The sequence below is a fragment of the Myxocyprinus asiaticus genome, chromosome 6 (genome assembly GCF_019703515.2).
Source record: "Myxocyprinus asiaticus isolate MX2 ecotype Aquarium Trade chromosome 6, UBuf_Myxa_2, whole genome shotgun sequence".
In the NCBI taxonomy this organism is placed as follows: Eukaryota; Metazoa; Chordata; class Actinopteri; order Cypriniformes; family Catostomidae; genus Myxocyprinus; species Myxocyprinus asiaticus.
The window spans coordinates 731,420-745,827 of NC_059349.1; the positions used below are offsets into that span (position 1 = coordinate 731,420).

Here is a 14,408-nt window from a genome sequence, read left to right on the forward strand (position 1 = left end):
GATAAAGATATTAGATCTCTGTAAGAAGGTAAAATACCAGACATTTGGAAAAGTGCACTTGTGCTTCCATTTGTAAAGCCAGGCCAATCGCACTTACATAAAATGTATGTAAGGCGATGGAAAGATCATAGTACAAAGGTTATTTTCTTTTCTATAAAGGCTTGATTAGATATTACCAATGTGGGTTAAGGAAAGGAAGATCAACAGTAGATGCATTAACAAGACCTACAGTAGTAATGAGACTGAAAAGGCATTTAGTATGAAAGAGACCGCGTCGGTAGTCTACTTTGACATAGAAAAAGCATATGACATAGTTTGGAGGGAGGGATTACTTATTAAACTGCACAAAATGGGGGTGGGAGGAAGAATATCTAACTGAACTGGATATCACAGTTTATGTATAAGAGAACGTTCAGAGTAAAGATGGGATCTGCAATGTCAGGAAAATATGATGTAGGATGTGGTTTACCACAGGGCACTGTCAGTAGTCCTTTATCATTTAATATAATGCTAAATTATATATTTGATGAGGTAGGCCAAGGAATAGGGACTGTGTTATATGCTGATGATGGAGCCATATGGAAAAAGGGGAAAATGTAAATCATATAAAGGCAGTTCTACAGAAAGCAGTGTTATCAGTGGAAAAGTGATCCATAACATTGGGATTTAGATTATATATGAGTAAATCATCCCTATATGTTTTTTTTTTTTTTTTTTTTTTTTTCAAGGAAATAAATTCCAGAGACTATTATGTTCTTCTTATATGGTAGTCCATTAGAGAGAGTAGCAGCTTTTAAATATTTAGGATTATGGTTTGATAATAGATACACATAGAGACTACATATAAATAAGGTTGAAACTAAAGGTAAGCAAATTATAAATCTGATGAGAGCTATATCTGGTAACAGTTGGGGAGCAGACAAAAATACCGATGAGCATCTACAAGGGACTGTTAAGACCTATTTTAGATTATGGATATATAGTTTAAGGAGCTGTAGCTAAAACTAATCTCTGTAAATTAGACTACTGGCTAGGGCTCTCAGGGTACTGGAGCTTGCCTTTCCACACCAATTAATATATAGTGGCAATAGGAGAACTATCACTGAAATTAAGAAGGAAGTTGGCACTGGCATATTGGAGTAGATTAAAAAGCAGAACTGAAGAACATTTTGTAATTTATGTGCTAAAGGATTGTTAGGAACATCAGAGCAAACAGGGTAGAGGTTTTGGATGGGAAATTAATAGTGACGTAGGAAGATCTGTCACAGATGGTTTTCGGACCATCGGTAGTAATAGGAGCGGTACCTCCATAGGTATTCCCTATGGTTAAGGTTGATTTAAACCTAGTTAAAGATAAAGAAATATATGAGGGTAATTGCAATAATTATGTAGAGAATAATTTAGGTAGACCATATTTTCCTTTTTTACAGATATATACAGATGGTTCTAAAGCACCTGACACTGCAGTACATGGAAATGGAATATACATCCCAGAATTTAAAATTCATTTCAACAAGAGATTGTCAAATAATGTATCAGTTTATTCAGTTGAGGTTGTTGCATTACTGGTAAGCCAATGGGTGAAAGAGTTTAAACCAGATAGGGTCATCATTTGTTCAGACTCACTCTCAATAGCCTTTGCTCTCTCGAGTCAGGTTGAGAGGACATACTGATGGATATTTACATGGCATTAAATCACTTGAAAATATAAGAATCGATGTAAGGATTTGGTTGGGTACCTGCACATATTGGAATAGAGGGTAATGAGTTGCAGAAAAGTTGGCAAAAAAAGGCACTAAAGGGTAATATATTAGATATAGATGTGTCATTAGGTAGGGGAGAAATGAAATCAATAATTAAAAATACAATATTAAATAAGTGGCAAAGGGAATGGGATTCAGGTAAATAAGGAAGACATTACTATAATGTTCAACCAATATGAGAGAGCAAACACAATATTGGACAGAATAGAAGAGAGGACGTCCGGCCGGGATTTCTAAATTTGTGAAAATGTCCGGGATTCGGCTTTAGTTGCATTATGATGTGCATCTGGTCTAATACTACATTGTGTGTGCGTGCATATTTGAATTGCTTTAACCCCTCTTTGTAAGTCCCGCCTGCTCGCACACCAGTTGGTCGATTATAAGAGGCTTGCAGCGACTATTGGCCAAATTCCTGCCTGTCAATCTCTCCGCGAACGCGCGAAGCGCTGTTGTGTTCAGCATCAAACAGTTGATTGACAGTAGTAGCCAATGACAGCTGAGTGGAAACAATGCCCAAACGAAAGTGCAAATTTACAGAAGATTTGCACAAAAATTCCCATGCTTTCATCCAGGTCAAGATCTGTGGGAAGCAGAATGTATGACATGTAAAGCTGGCACTTATGTGTCAGTTGCTAATAAAGATGCAAGTGATTTAGAAGCACACATTAGCTCTGCGAAGCATAAAGGGTCAGCAAAAGGTGAAAGTTCATCAGGTAAATTAACAGACTACTTTTTGTGACCAGGTAGAATTGTTATCGCATTGCTTCATTTTCCATGGCCATTCAAAATAATAGTAATAGTAAATGAAGGTACACTCATGGCATCAAATAGTATATTTTAGTACATGGACATTCAAAAGAATGTTGGAACCTTAAAATGTTAGGTTCTTTTTTCTACCCAAACGCTGGGTTGAGCCGTTTGGGTCATTTTAATGGGTTATTTTCTCAGTGTTGGGTAGTTTTTGTGTAACCCAGTCGCTGGGTTAGATGTTGGGTCATTTTCACTGACAGTTGAAAAAGTGCACCCCTCCCCCACCCCGACGTATCAGCCCAACTCCTGTCTCAAATCAGCTCAACTCTTTAGTTACCTGACACGGGATTTTTGAATCGCCTCAGGAAGGAGCGGTTTTCAGCGAGGACAAATTGTTGGATTTGTTTGGAGAAACGAGGTTTGTATCAGTGTTTTTGTATCTATAAAACTATTACTGTACACTAGAAAATGGAAAAGTATGCAAAATAGGACAGTTCACATGACATTAACTGTTATTAAAAGTAATGCTAGCTTCGTCAGCTTTGGTTTGCTAGTCTGTAATACCCACTGAATCGTGATTAAGTTTGTTATTCTGTTTTTTTCTGCTTTTTGAATGATTCAAATGTCTCCTTTGGTTAAAATTCAAAGTTTTAGTCTGAAATATGTGACTTCTGTGAGTCATTTAGTTCAAAGTCAAACACCTGACGCGAACGTCGCGTCACGTCAAAAACAAAAAAGTTATATTATCAGTGAAGCTACCTGCCGCCACTGAAAGCATCCGTGCTATCGTCGCAAATCTGTATTGTAATAATGTGTGACCTTTGCCTGAATTCTTTTTTTTTTTTTTTAATTATAGCCCATCTTCTGAAAAAAAATATGTACAATCCACAGAATGTAAACACACCCATGACATCATCGCACAGTGCAAATTATGACATCATCATAAGTGAAGGGCTATAGCAATAGAAACCTGCCTCTTCTAGTTGTGTAGCTGCACAGCTACTGGGTTAGACACACTTTAAATAAAGGCTGAAGACAGGGGATTGCCTTTGAAGTTTTTACTGGAAGTTAGTGCACTACTGATTTGTCATTTTCAGATTTCACAAGACTTCTCATGTTGATCCCCGACCATGCAGAGAGGCTATTTGCAACGTGGACCTTGAGTTTTAAAGACAAAATATAAGGCTCAGGAGCTTCTCTCCAACATAGACAATTTGCCTCCAGGTACAGTTGGCAGTACAAGAGCTGATAGTTGTTGCTTAGTATAATGACAATAAAATTACTAAATGATGCAAAATATTAATCCGCACAGAAGCCCAAGGTGATGTTGCACTCAGACTGCTTCCTGTGATCTTGCCAACCCCTGTCTACAAAAGTGGGAAGAAAATGTTCAAACCAAATTTGGAAGAAAATGTGAAGTCTTTCATTGAATTCAAGCATGTAAGTAATGTAATACTGCACACATCACTTTGCAAACCATACTAAAAGCAACCTAAAATGGCTAAATACATCAATACTCATCTCAAACTACCTTGTGCAAAGTGTCATGCTTTACTTGTCACAGCTCAGAATCAGAACAGGACTCAAAAGCAATACTTGGAGACAGACAGGTAGGATCAAAGGAAGTACATTACTATAGATCGTCAACAGGTGTTCAGTCAGCGAACATGAACAAATCAGGCAAGGAACAGGCAGACAGGAATCAGGAACAGGCAAGGTCAAAACCAGGAAAATGGGAACAAAGGTGGAACTCTGGAATGCAAAGGCTGAGTAGTTTATTTGATGATCTGGCAGAGAACAAAAGGAATGGGCCTGTGTGAGCAGTGTGGGTGTGTGTGTATGTACATATATATATATATATGGGATGGTGATTAGGAAGTGAGGGACAGGTGTGCAGGTAGGTGGTGAGATCAGGTGATGCAGGGAGCAGGAAAACTGAGGTTACTGCATGGAAGGGGAGAGTGGCATGAAGAGACGGGGTATATGGAATGACGGACAAGGTGACGAAATGACTATCTGGTCCTGGACATCGTGACATTACTAATTTCATGACTTAAAAGACTATGCTTATGCAAATTAAAGGTAATTTGAGTCAGCTGCGTGATATAAAAAAATAATGATGATGATGTATAGTGTGTTGTATGTTCTTCTCATGCATTCTTGTAAGTTTTTTTTCTTCTGTTTTTAGCAGGTTGGGACCAACGTTGTTGAATACTTGGGGGAGGCTGAGATCGCTAAACCCATCCCCTTTGTTGCTGGCAGACATGCACTACAGCAAAACACTCTCCTTGGTGCTGTGGACACATGCTTTAAACTTTTTTATATTTTGGACATTCATTTCCCAAAGCAGTGTGCACCAGTGTGGGAGTTTCTGCAGACCGTTGTCTACAAACTCCCAGGAACAGAATCCCCTTCAGTAAGACTGCTGCGTGGTTATTTGTCATGCTAAGCAGTACTGGAACCACAACATTTGTTATGTGAGTTTGTATAAAGAAGAAAGTTGTCAAACCTACCTTAATAATTTTTATATATATCTTAGTCTTTTTAGCTGTCTGATGCTCCACTATCTTCACCAGCTGGTTGCAGACTTAAATTTGACCAAGCTGATAATGCATTTGTATATTTGTGCCACTGTGTTCTTCTGCAACTTTATGTTTACCTTATTGTAGTAATGTTAATGTACTTTTGAAACAAAGCTATTAATGTATTTTTTTTTTTTTTTTTAAGATTTGTGAACAGAAATTTGATGAATTGAGATGGTTTATATGCTGTTTTATTGTTCATTGAGAATGAAAATATAATTATATGCCTTCTCTATGAAATACGCTTATCTATTTTTTTGTCTGTATAAAGTTATAATAATGGAAGGTTGTAAAATATGAAACTATGACATACTCTGCAGTAATGCAAAGTGAACCTGAGTTTTTATAAATTCACAAAAACTGCAGAATACTGATATGGTCCTTTCAAACCCTTCATACACAGCTTGAAACACATTACCTACACATTGGGTTGTTGCAACCCAGCAAAAGATTATCACTACCCGTAAGATGGGTTAGACAATCAACCCATATAGTTGGGTTGGTTTTACAACCCAACATGCTGGGTCAAAATAACCCACGGTTGGGTTTGTCCATATTTGACCCAGCTGTGGGTTCAAAACAACCCAAATTGGGTAATTTTCAACCCAACATTTTTAGTGTGCAAAAATGATCAGATTGAGCTGGATCTGAATTAAATTTCCATCCGATTGAAGGAGGTGGTGTAGACCTAAAATAATCTGATTAAAAGAAAAATATTAGCCATGTAAACGTTTGAATCGGACTACTTTTTCAATCTTATTCTAAAAAGCCTAGCGCTCATGCGAAGAGATGTGGGGTATATTGTATGTTTATAAGTGATACTCTTAGCTGGAACCTAATTTATACAAAGCAATGGCATAACGCATTATTAAGGTGTGCGGGCTCACACTGAATATTCTGCAGCTCACATATGTTTTTTTTCATGACATCACATAAAGCAAAAAAATAAATAAATAAATGTTTTGTAATTCTTAATAGGGATTAAGAATGACAGCAGGTGGGGTAACGGTGTTCTGTGTTCCATTGCGTGTACGCGACTTCACTCACTTTCTGATGTCGTAACTATAATTTCTAAAGCATTTCTTCTTTGCCATAGTGACAGTCGATTGTATGTGACAGATTAGGAAAGTAAATGTTAGAATATTTTTTTTTTTTTTACAAGAGATGACGCAAAGTGAACACAGTAAATAGCCTAAACAACACACGGTTATAGGCTTTGAGTAAAAAACTAAAAAAAAAAAAAAAGAAATCGGTAGGCTATTTATATCATACGAGTAAAACTCTTCTTCTGACAGTTAACACTGCAAGTATCCCTTCTCTTGCTGTTTTTTTTTTTTCTTGAATGATTAAATGCTCTGTTCCACCGTCATTATTGCTTAGTGATTTTTGCGTTGCGCCCCGTCCACAGTTGTTGCTTATGTCCCCATTATTTTGCTTTCATTCCACATCTGTAAACTCCTTTAAGGACAACTCTCACCCACCTGTCTTTACTTCATACTCACAACCAGAGATGTGGTTAGATTGGAAGAAGAATGGGCATGAAGCAATTACATGGTTAAGTCAGACAGGGTATAAGACGCTACTTCTAATTCTTCGTTTGCATAGTAAAGTGAGTAACATAAGAAGAAAGCTTTTCTGGCATATTTTTTTTAGATATCTCAACAAAGCAAAAACACCAATTATGGATTTTGGTGCCATTCTCACTTTCTCAGCTTTTCTCCGCTTCTTCAGAACTCAGCAACTGATGCTCTTGGCATGCGCAGAAGTTTGGTTCGGAATACATGTAATGCACGTGTAAACGAATATTTGTATCAGACTGCAAAGTTTGGGGGACATATAAACAGTACATTCGGAATCTGCAATCAGATTGAATTTATTCGTATTTGTGCATTGGTCCATGTAATCATAGCCACTGAGTTATAAAGACAAGCACAGGTGAAGGAAAAAAATAAACAACTAAAATAAAATAAATACAAATTATTATATATATATATATATATATATATATATATATATATATATATATTTATATTTATTAACATATAAAAGATGTATATTTTTTTTTTTTTCCAACTCTAGTCTAGACTAAGATATGGACATATGGGTCTTAATGCATAATAGGCAATAGCCTAATAGGAAAACATGATACAGGCAGATTGTGGAGAATTAGAAACTGTGGAACATATTCAAATGTGAACAATATTTAATGGAAAGGAAGATGATGATGAAGATGAGAGAATTTATGAGGTAAGATGACCAAGGACCTAGATGTACATTTATTGAGGTGGTTGTTAGGGAAATGGTTAAAAGACAGTGAATTTGCAGGGTTGTTGTGGAGTTTCTAGGAAAAACCAGACTGGACCTAAGCGTATAACAATGTAAAATTAATATACTGAAGGGATATATAACAATAAATTACACGCACACATAGAACTGATAAATACCCTGGATGATGTGGTTGGGGCAGGGATGAACATACACTTTACATAACACACAGTATGATATAAAGTCGCCATGTTGGATGCACAGTATGTGGCGGAATGTGCTCATGGCACCAACCCGCCATATAAAAAGAAGAGGAAGACTACCCTGCCATAGGGATGGGCGATACCACTTATTTTCTTTTCGATCCAATACCAAGTATTTTTAGGCCAGTATCGCTGATATTGATAACAATACCGATACCTCTAATAAATTACATTTTAACAAATTCTTTGGATAAAATTAGTAACTTAAATTATTACTTACATTGTTTATATATTTATAGGCCTAAGCAGAAAATTATTAGGCTGCTTTGTTTACCTTTTAAAAATTAGCAAGTATAAGCAACATATAAAACTACAAAATTAACCATAGATATTATTGTATGGTTACTACTACTAAAACCAAGTTACAATAGGGATACTACAGTAATGCTGTAGCATGGTTACCACAGACGTGGTTACTAGTCATGGTTAATACAATATTACTACAGTAAATCCATGGGTAGTTTTCATAAGGGTATCATTTATTAATGAGGATTAAAGATCATTATCAATGTTTTAATACCTCTGAATTTAAATAAGCCTGTAAAAATGGTCACACAAGACCTGAATGTGTTCTACTGCAGATTTGAAAGGCCCAATCTCACACCCCACACCCACTCTGACCTTCACTTCACACAAACACCAACATCTCCTGCAACCCCCCTCCTCCCCCCTCCTGTACATAACCTGCACTTAAGATCTGTGAAGATGATGTGAGCCACGTCTTTTGGAAACAAAAGACGAGGAAAGCTTCAGGCCCAGATGGCATCTCACCAGCGTGTCTTCGATCCTATGCTAACCAGCTGGCCCCCATCTTCACACAGATCTTCAATAGATCACTGGAGCAGTGTGAAGTCCCATGCTGCTTCAAACGCTCAATCATTATTCCTGTCCCAAAGAAACCAAAAATCACAGGACTTAATGACTACAGACCTGTCGCCCTGCCGTCTGTAGTCATGAAATCATTTGAGAGACTGGTGTTGGCCAACCTGAAGAACATCACTGGACCCTTTATAGATCCCCTTCAATTTGCTTATCGAGCAAACAGGTCTGTGGATGATGCAGTCAACATGGGATTGCATTATATCCTGCAACATCTGGACAGACCAGGGACATATGCAAGGATCCTTTTTGTGGACTTCAGTTCGGCTTTCAACACCATCATCCCAGCTAATAATGGTGCCAGAATAAATTACACCAACTTTCTGTTCCCATGTCTATCTGTCAGTGGATTACCAGCTTTCTGACGGACAGGCAGCAGCTTGTGAGACAGGGGAAACTCACTTCTAGCACCTGTACAATCAGCACTGGTGCCCCCCAGGGATGTGTGCTCTCCCCGCTACTTTTCTCCCTCAACACCAATGACTGCATCGCCAAGGACCCCTCTGTCAAGCTCCTGAAGTTTGCAGACGACACCACTGTCATCGGCCTCATCTGAGATGACGATGAGTCTGCATACAGAAGGGAGGTTAAACAGCTGGCTGTTTGGTGCAGTCAAAACAACCTTGAGCTGAACACGCTCAAAACAGTGGAGATGATTGTGGACTTTAGGAGGTACACCCCAACACTGACCCCCCTCACCATTCTAAACAGCACTGTGGCAGCAGTGGAGTCATTCAGGTTCCTGGGCACTACCATCTCACAGGACCTGAAGTGGGAGACCCACATTGACTCCATTGTGAAAAAGGCCCAACAGAGGTTGTACTTCCTTCGCCAGTTGAGGAAGTTCAACCTGCCACAGGTGCTGCTGATACAGTTCTACTCAGCAGTCATTAAGTCTGTCCTCTGCACTTCAATAACTGTCTGGTTTGGTTCAGCTATGAAATCAGACATCAGAAGACTATAAAGGACAGTTCGGACTGCTGAGAGGTTTATTGGTTGCGCCCTATATTAAGAACTATACACTTCCAGTGTGAGGAAAAAGGCTGGAAAAATCACTCTGGACCCCACTCACCCTGCCCATTACCTTTTTGAACTGTTGCCTTCTGGCCGATGCTTCAGAGCTCTGAGCACCAGAACCTTCAGGCACAGGAACAGTTTTTTCATAAAAACTTCTAGCATAAGTGGAGCCACTTCTGTAGCATAAGATCTAAAAAATTCAGCGGCAAAGCCATCTGGCCCCGGAGCCTTGCCTGTAGTATGGCCTTAATTACCTCCTCAATCTCCTCCAAGGTTATTTCAGAATCAAGAGAATTTTTTTGCTCAGTCATCAGTTTAGGGAGTTCTAATGGTTCCACAAAGTTCCTAATATCTTCATCAGTGGACAAAGACGTGGAACTATAGAGATCAAGATAGAATTCTTTAAAAGCATTATTAATATCAGTGGCCGAGGTAAAAATTCCACCACCAGCAGATTTCACTGATGGAATGGTACAAAAAGACTCTCTATGTTTTATAAATCTAGCCAAAAGTTTTCCTTCTTTGTCTCCCGACTCAAAATATGACTGCCTTGCCCTGAATAACCAAAACTCTACTTTCCGAAACAAAATAGTATTATATCTGTATTTCAAATGGGTCAGTTCTCTGAGGCCATTAGACGATATTCGGCGCTTCAGCTCTTCCTCGACACTTTTAATATTCTCTTCCAATTCTACGAGTTCTCGTGCTTTCCAGTTGGTCTCCATATAAATATTGGTTTCAGCCTTTAACATTTGTTGGAAATCAGGATTTTGCAAAAGGGATACATTGAAGCGGCAACTATGTGATTTCATTTTCTCCGTATGAGGCAACACCTCTAAACTCACCAGGGCGTGATCTGAGACTAAGATATTTCCAACTGAGCAATCAACAACAGATGAAATGAGGGATTTAAATATAAAAAAAAAAATCTATTCTAGAATAAATCTTATGGACTGATGAAAAAAATGTATAGTCCCTCCCAGATGGGTTCAAAAGTCTCCAAATATCTGTAAGACCAAGATTTTTACACATTCTGTGAAGCGTCAATGTTGCTCTAGGGGGCTTACACACTTTTGCTTCACTATGATCAAAGACTGAGTCCATCAAAAGATTAAAATCTCCTCCCAATTTTATATCATGAGGGGTGCCAGTGGCTTGCAACATCCCTTCAAGATCTATAAAAAAGCCCTGATCATCAACGTTAGGTGCGTACATATTAGCCAAAATCAACCTTTGCCCCTGAATTTCTGCTAAAACAATAATGACTCTTCCTAATTTATCTTTAATCTGTTTGAGAAATTGGAATTGTAGATGTTTATTTATCAATATAATGACGCACCTGCTCTTACTTACTTGAGCCAGCGCTAAAGAAAACATGTCCACCCCATATCTTCCCAAATTTTTCAGCTTCCTGTGGGGAAAGATGCGTTTCTTGAAGAAACACTATATCATATTTCTTAAGTTTAAGAAAATAAATAACTTTCCTTCTTTTTATGGGGTGCCCCAACCCATTTACATTCCATGTGGAGAGAAATAGTACACTCATATTAACAACAGACATTTTGATATAAGAGAAAAAATAAATTGTGTGTCAAAAACAAGATTATACAGACCACATTCCAACATTAGTGCAACAATCAAATCCCGAACTTCCCCCCGAACAAAACAAACAGAAAAAAGAAAAACGTGCGCATTAACCCCGCGTCAGTCCCTCTAAACTCAAAAGGTCCATGTACGCATATGAGAACCCCCACGACAACTTTGCCGTCGGATTATTCAAGTCCGGTGCTTCTGCACAAATTTTGTAAGGCAACACCACATAACTGTTTATTCTGCCTTTTGGCTGGGGTCTGTTTTACAAAGAACATGTAGATTCATTCACAGAACTGTCTTGAAGGTGTGTTCCTCCACAAAACAAACTCCAGCTGATATAAAGCTGTTCAGTTTCCTCGGACAGATAAACAATTGTTCAGTGAGCCGGCTGTTATGAGTGTGGCAGATGACGTAATCATTCTAATGTCCCTTAAAAATACTCCACAAAACAAACTCCAGCCAACAGGAGGCGTAAGCACAAAGAACGATCAGATTCATCCACAGCTGATCCGAAGGAGTGTTATTCCACAAAACAAGCTCCAGTCACCAGGCGGAACCAACACAAAAAACAAAACACAAAAAAAAAAAAACAGACGTCCCGGTTTCTCGAATGGTCAAGTGTGTATTGAGCGAGTCAAATTCACTCGCATAAAAAATTTAAATAAAAAAAATAATAAAACAAAATACACCATGACTTACTAAGTCCGTCAACTTGTGTAGGCATGAAGATATTTTGCAGTCATTCTTAGTGTCCATTCTCAGTCTGGCTGGGAACTTCAGTGTAAAAGTGATCATCCGTCCATGCAAAAGTTTCTTGAAGGAGTCATGCTACAAAACAAACTCCAGCCGTTAGGCAGAGCCAACGCAAAAAGAAACAAAAATGGCACCAGCTTCCTCCACTCTGGAACTACATGAAAAAACCCAATTGGCTTACTCACCCATTGTTTTTATAAAAGACAGTGCTTGCTTTGGACACGTAAATACCCTGCGATCATCCTTCGTTTCTATTCTCAGTTTGGCCAGAAACATCAGTGCAAAAGCAATCTTCCGTTGATGTAAGAGTTTCTTACATTTCTTGAATTGATCGCGTTTCTCTCGTTGCATTCGCAAAGTCCGGGAACAAGAAAATATTGTGATTCTTCCAAGAAAGCTTTCCTTTGCTCCTTGCCTGGCACAACACGAGATCTTAATCGGATGATCGTGGCCTGTCTCCCTCAGCAGATCTGCGAGCCGGGACACTGTGAGCTCGCTCGGTTTCCAGTTTATGGCCTGTTAGACTCAGGAAGAGCTCATCTAGGAATTTCACCATATCTCTGCCTTCTTCATGCTCAGGAATTCCAACAATTCGTATGTTATTCCTTCGGCTCCTATTTTTCAAATCTTCAAGTTTTTCCCAAAAATTTTCCACAACTATTTTGGATGCAGATGGATTAATGGATAATTCCCTTTCCGAAGACTCCACATAATCGATTTGTTTCGATGTATTACAGCGAGATCCTCCAAGTCAGCAACAACCTTCGTCAGCATCACCGAGATGTGGGACAGTTGACGCTGGATTTCATCTCCTGACGTGCCGTCCAAATCGAGTCCCTGGTCTGCAGGCCCAGAGGTTTCATCTTGAGCACGTAAGTGTCTTTTAATGTCTCCAGAGCCAGAGGATTTTGACTTCTTTGCCATGTTTACCTCAAAGAACAAATATGAATCTCACCGGATTATAACATGAAAATAATAAAAAAAAAACACAGCAAAGTGCTCAGAGCTCGTGATTCACACGTCTACTTCTCGCATGGCGCAAATGTATGTTTTTAAAACATTTTCCAAACATTACATTGTGGTTGTGGGAACATGAAAATGTCCAGTTTTCTGATAGCAGAACGTTATTTAAGGTTAATAACGTTATAAGGATGTTCCATTAACGTATTATTTACAACATTTTGTTCCAAACTTTTAAATAATGTTAGCCAAAGTTGTTGGAACGTTCCCTGTTAGGTGGGATAAACTGCAATTTTATGACATCACTGATTTCTCCCTTTGTGTTAAGAAAAAGAAAGTCATATGGGGTTATAACAACACAGTCGTGAGTAAACAATGACTGAATATTCATTTTTGAGTGAATTATCACTTTAAGGCTGCAATTCTAATTTCTCTGAAAGTGTATTTTTATCATTTGTTTTTTAGTAATGGAGGTAGCCTAGTATACCAAGAATTAGGTTGTCAGGGCCCGCTTCAATCTTATGATTATATACAATGATATTTATCAGTTTATTTATTTAAATAATTTTTTAATATTGGGAATAAGTGTAAAATATAGTTATAATGGGCCTTATGATCTTCATGATCCCTGTTACTTCATGTTACTCCAGTTAAAAAATACCAAGTACCATAAAAGTGCTTGTCCCCAAGATCATTCATGGACATTTTGGGACCTATTTTGAGTTTAAAAAAATAAATAATTCTCTCCCATTTTAAATGTAATAATGCATACTACAATATCACATTTATTACATGGGTGACATAAATTAATAAAATTCCAAAAAAAAAATATATATATATAATATGATGGAAATAGCTGTCCCCTGGAGTCACTGGTGTTACCATGTATATACAGGTGCATCTCAATAAATTAGAATGTCGTGGAAAAGTTCATTTATTTCAGTAATTCAACTCAAATTGTGAAACTCGTGTATTAAATAAATTCAATGCACACAGACTGAAGTAGTTTAAGTCTTTGGTTCTTTTAATTGTGATGATTTTGGCTCACATTTAACAAAAACCCACCAATTCACTTAAACTTTAAACGCTTTGCTCTCAGCTCACTTTCGTTCTTAAAGCCAAAGTCGCTCCCCTCTCCTCCTGCCATACTCCTTCTGCGGTTCTCAAGGGTGTGCGAGGATGGGAAATAGAGCAATGAGCATATAGAGCACGCTTCAGCCTGCGTCTCTCCTCTCAATCTCTAGCGGCCTCGCCTGTTCCGGTGCCCTGCAATCTTTCACGGTGGTGATGATGTCAAGGATATCTTTTAGCTGGGTTTCATTAATGACTCATGTGCTCAGGTGAAGTGCTTAGAGTAACAAAAATGTTTATGTTATCTCACCGCAAATGCACGAGACTCAAACGTGCACAAAAAAGAGCTAATTTCCAGCTCATAATGTACCACATGACCGCTCCCAGGGGGTGTGCAGCACTCAGATCCCTGTGGACACAAGTATGCCCCATTATCCTCTGGCCGAGCATTTCCAGTTGGGTACACTGCGCACAATTGAAGTTGGCTACGTGTTTCATTTGACTTTTTATTT

The 14,408-nt window shown here is 38.3% G+C and overlaps 1 long non-coding RNA gene across 1 annotated transcript; it reads left to right on the top strand.

The window, feature by feature from the left end:
* Positions 1 to 1,735: 1,735 nt before the first annotated feature.
* On the top strand, positions 1,736 to 5,266 carry LOC127442995 (uncharacterized). The gene is made up of 4 exons (XR_007897575.1): positions 1,736 to 2,931; positions 3,611 to 3,737; positions 3,826 to 3,953; positions 4,702 to 5,266. It is a non-coding gene; the product is annotated as an uncharacterized LOC127442995 (long non-coding RNA).
* The last annotated feature ends 9,142 nt before the right edge of the window (positions 5,267 to 14,408 follow it).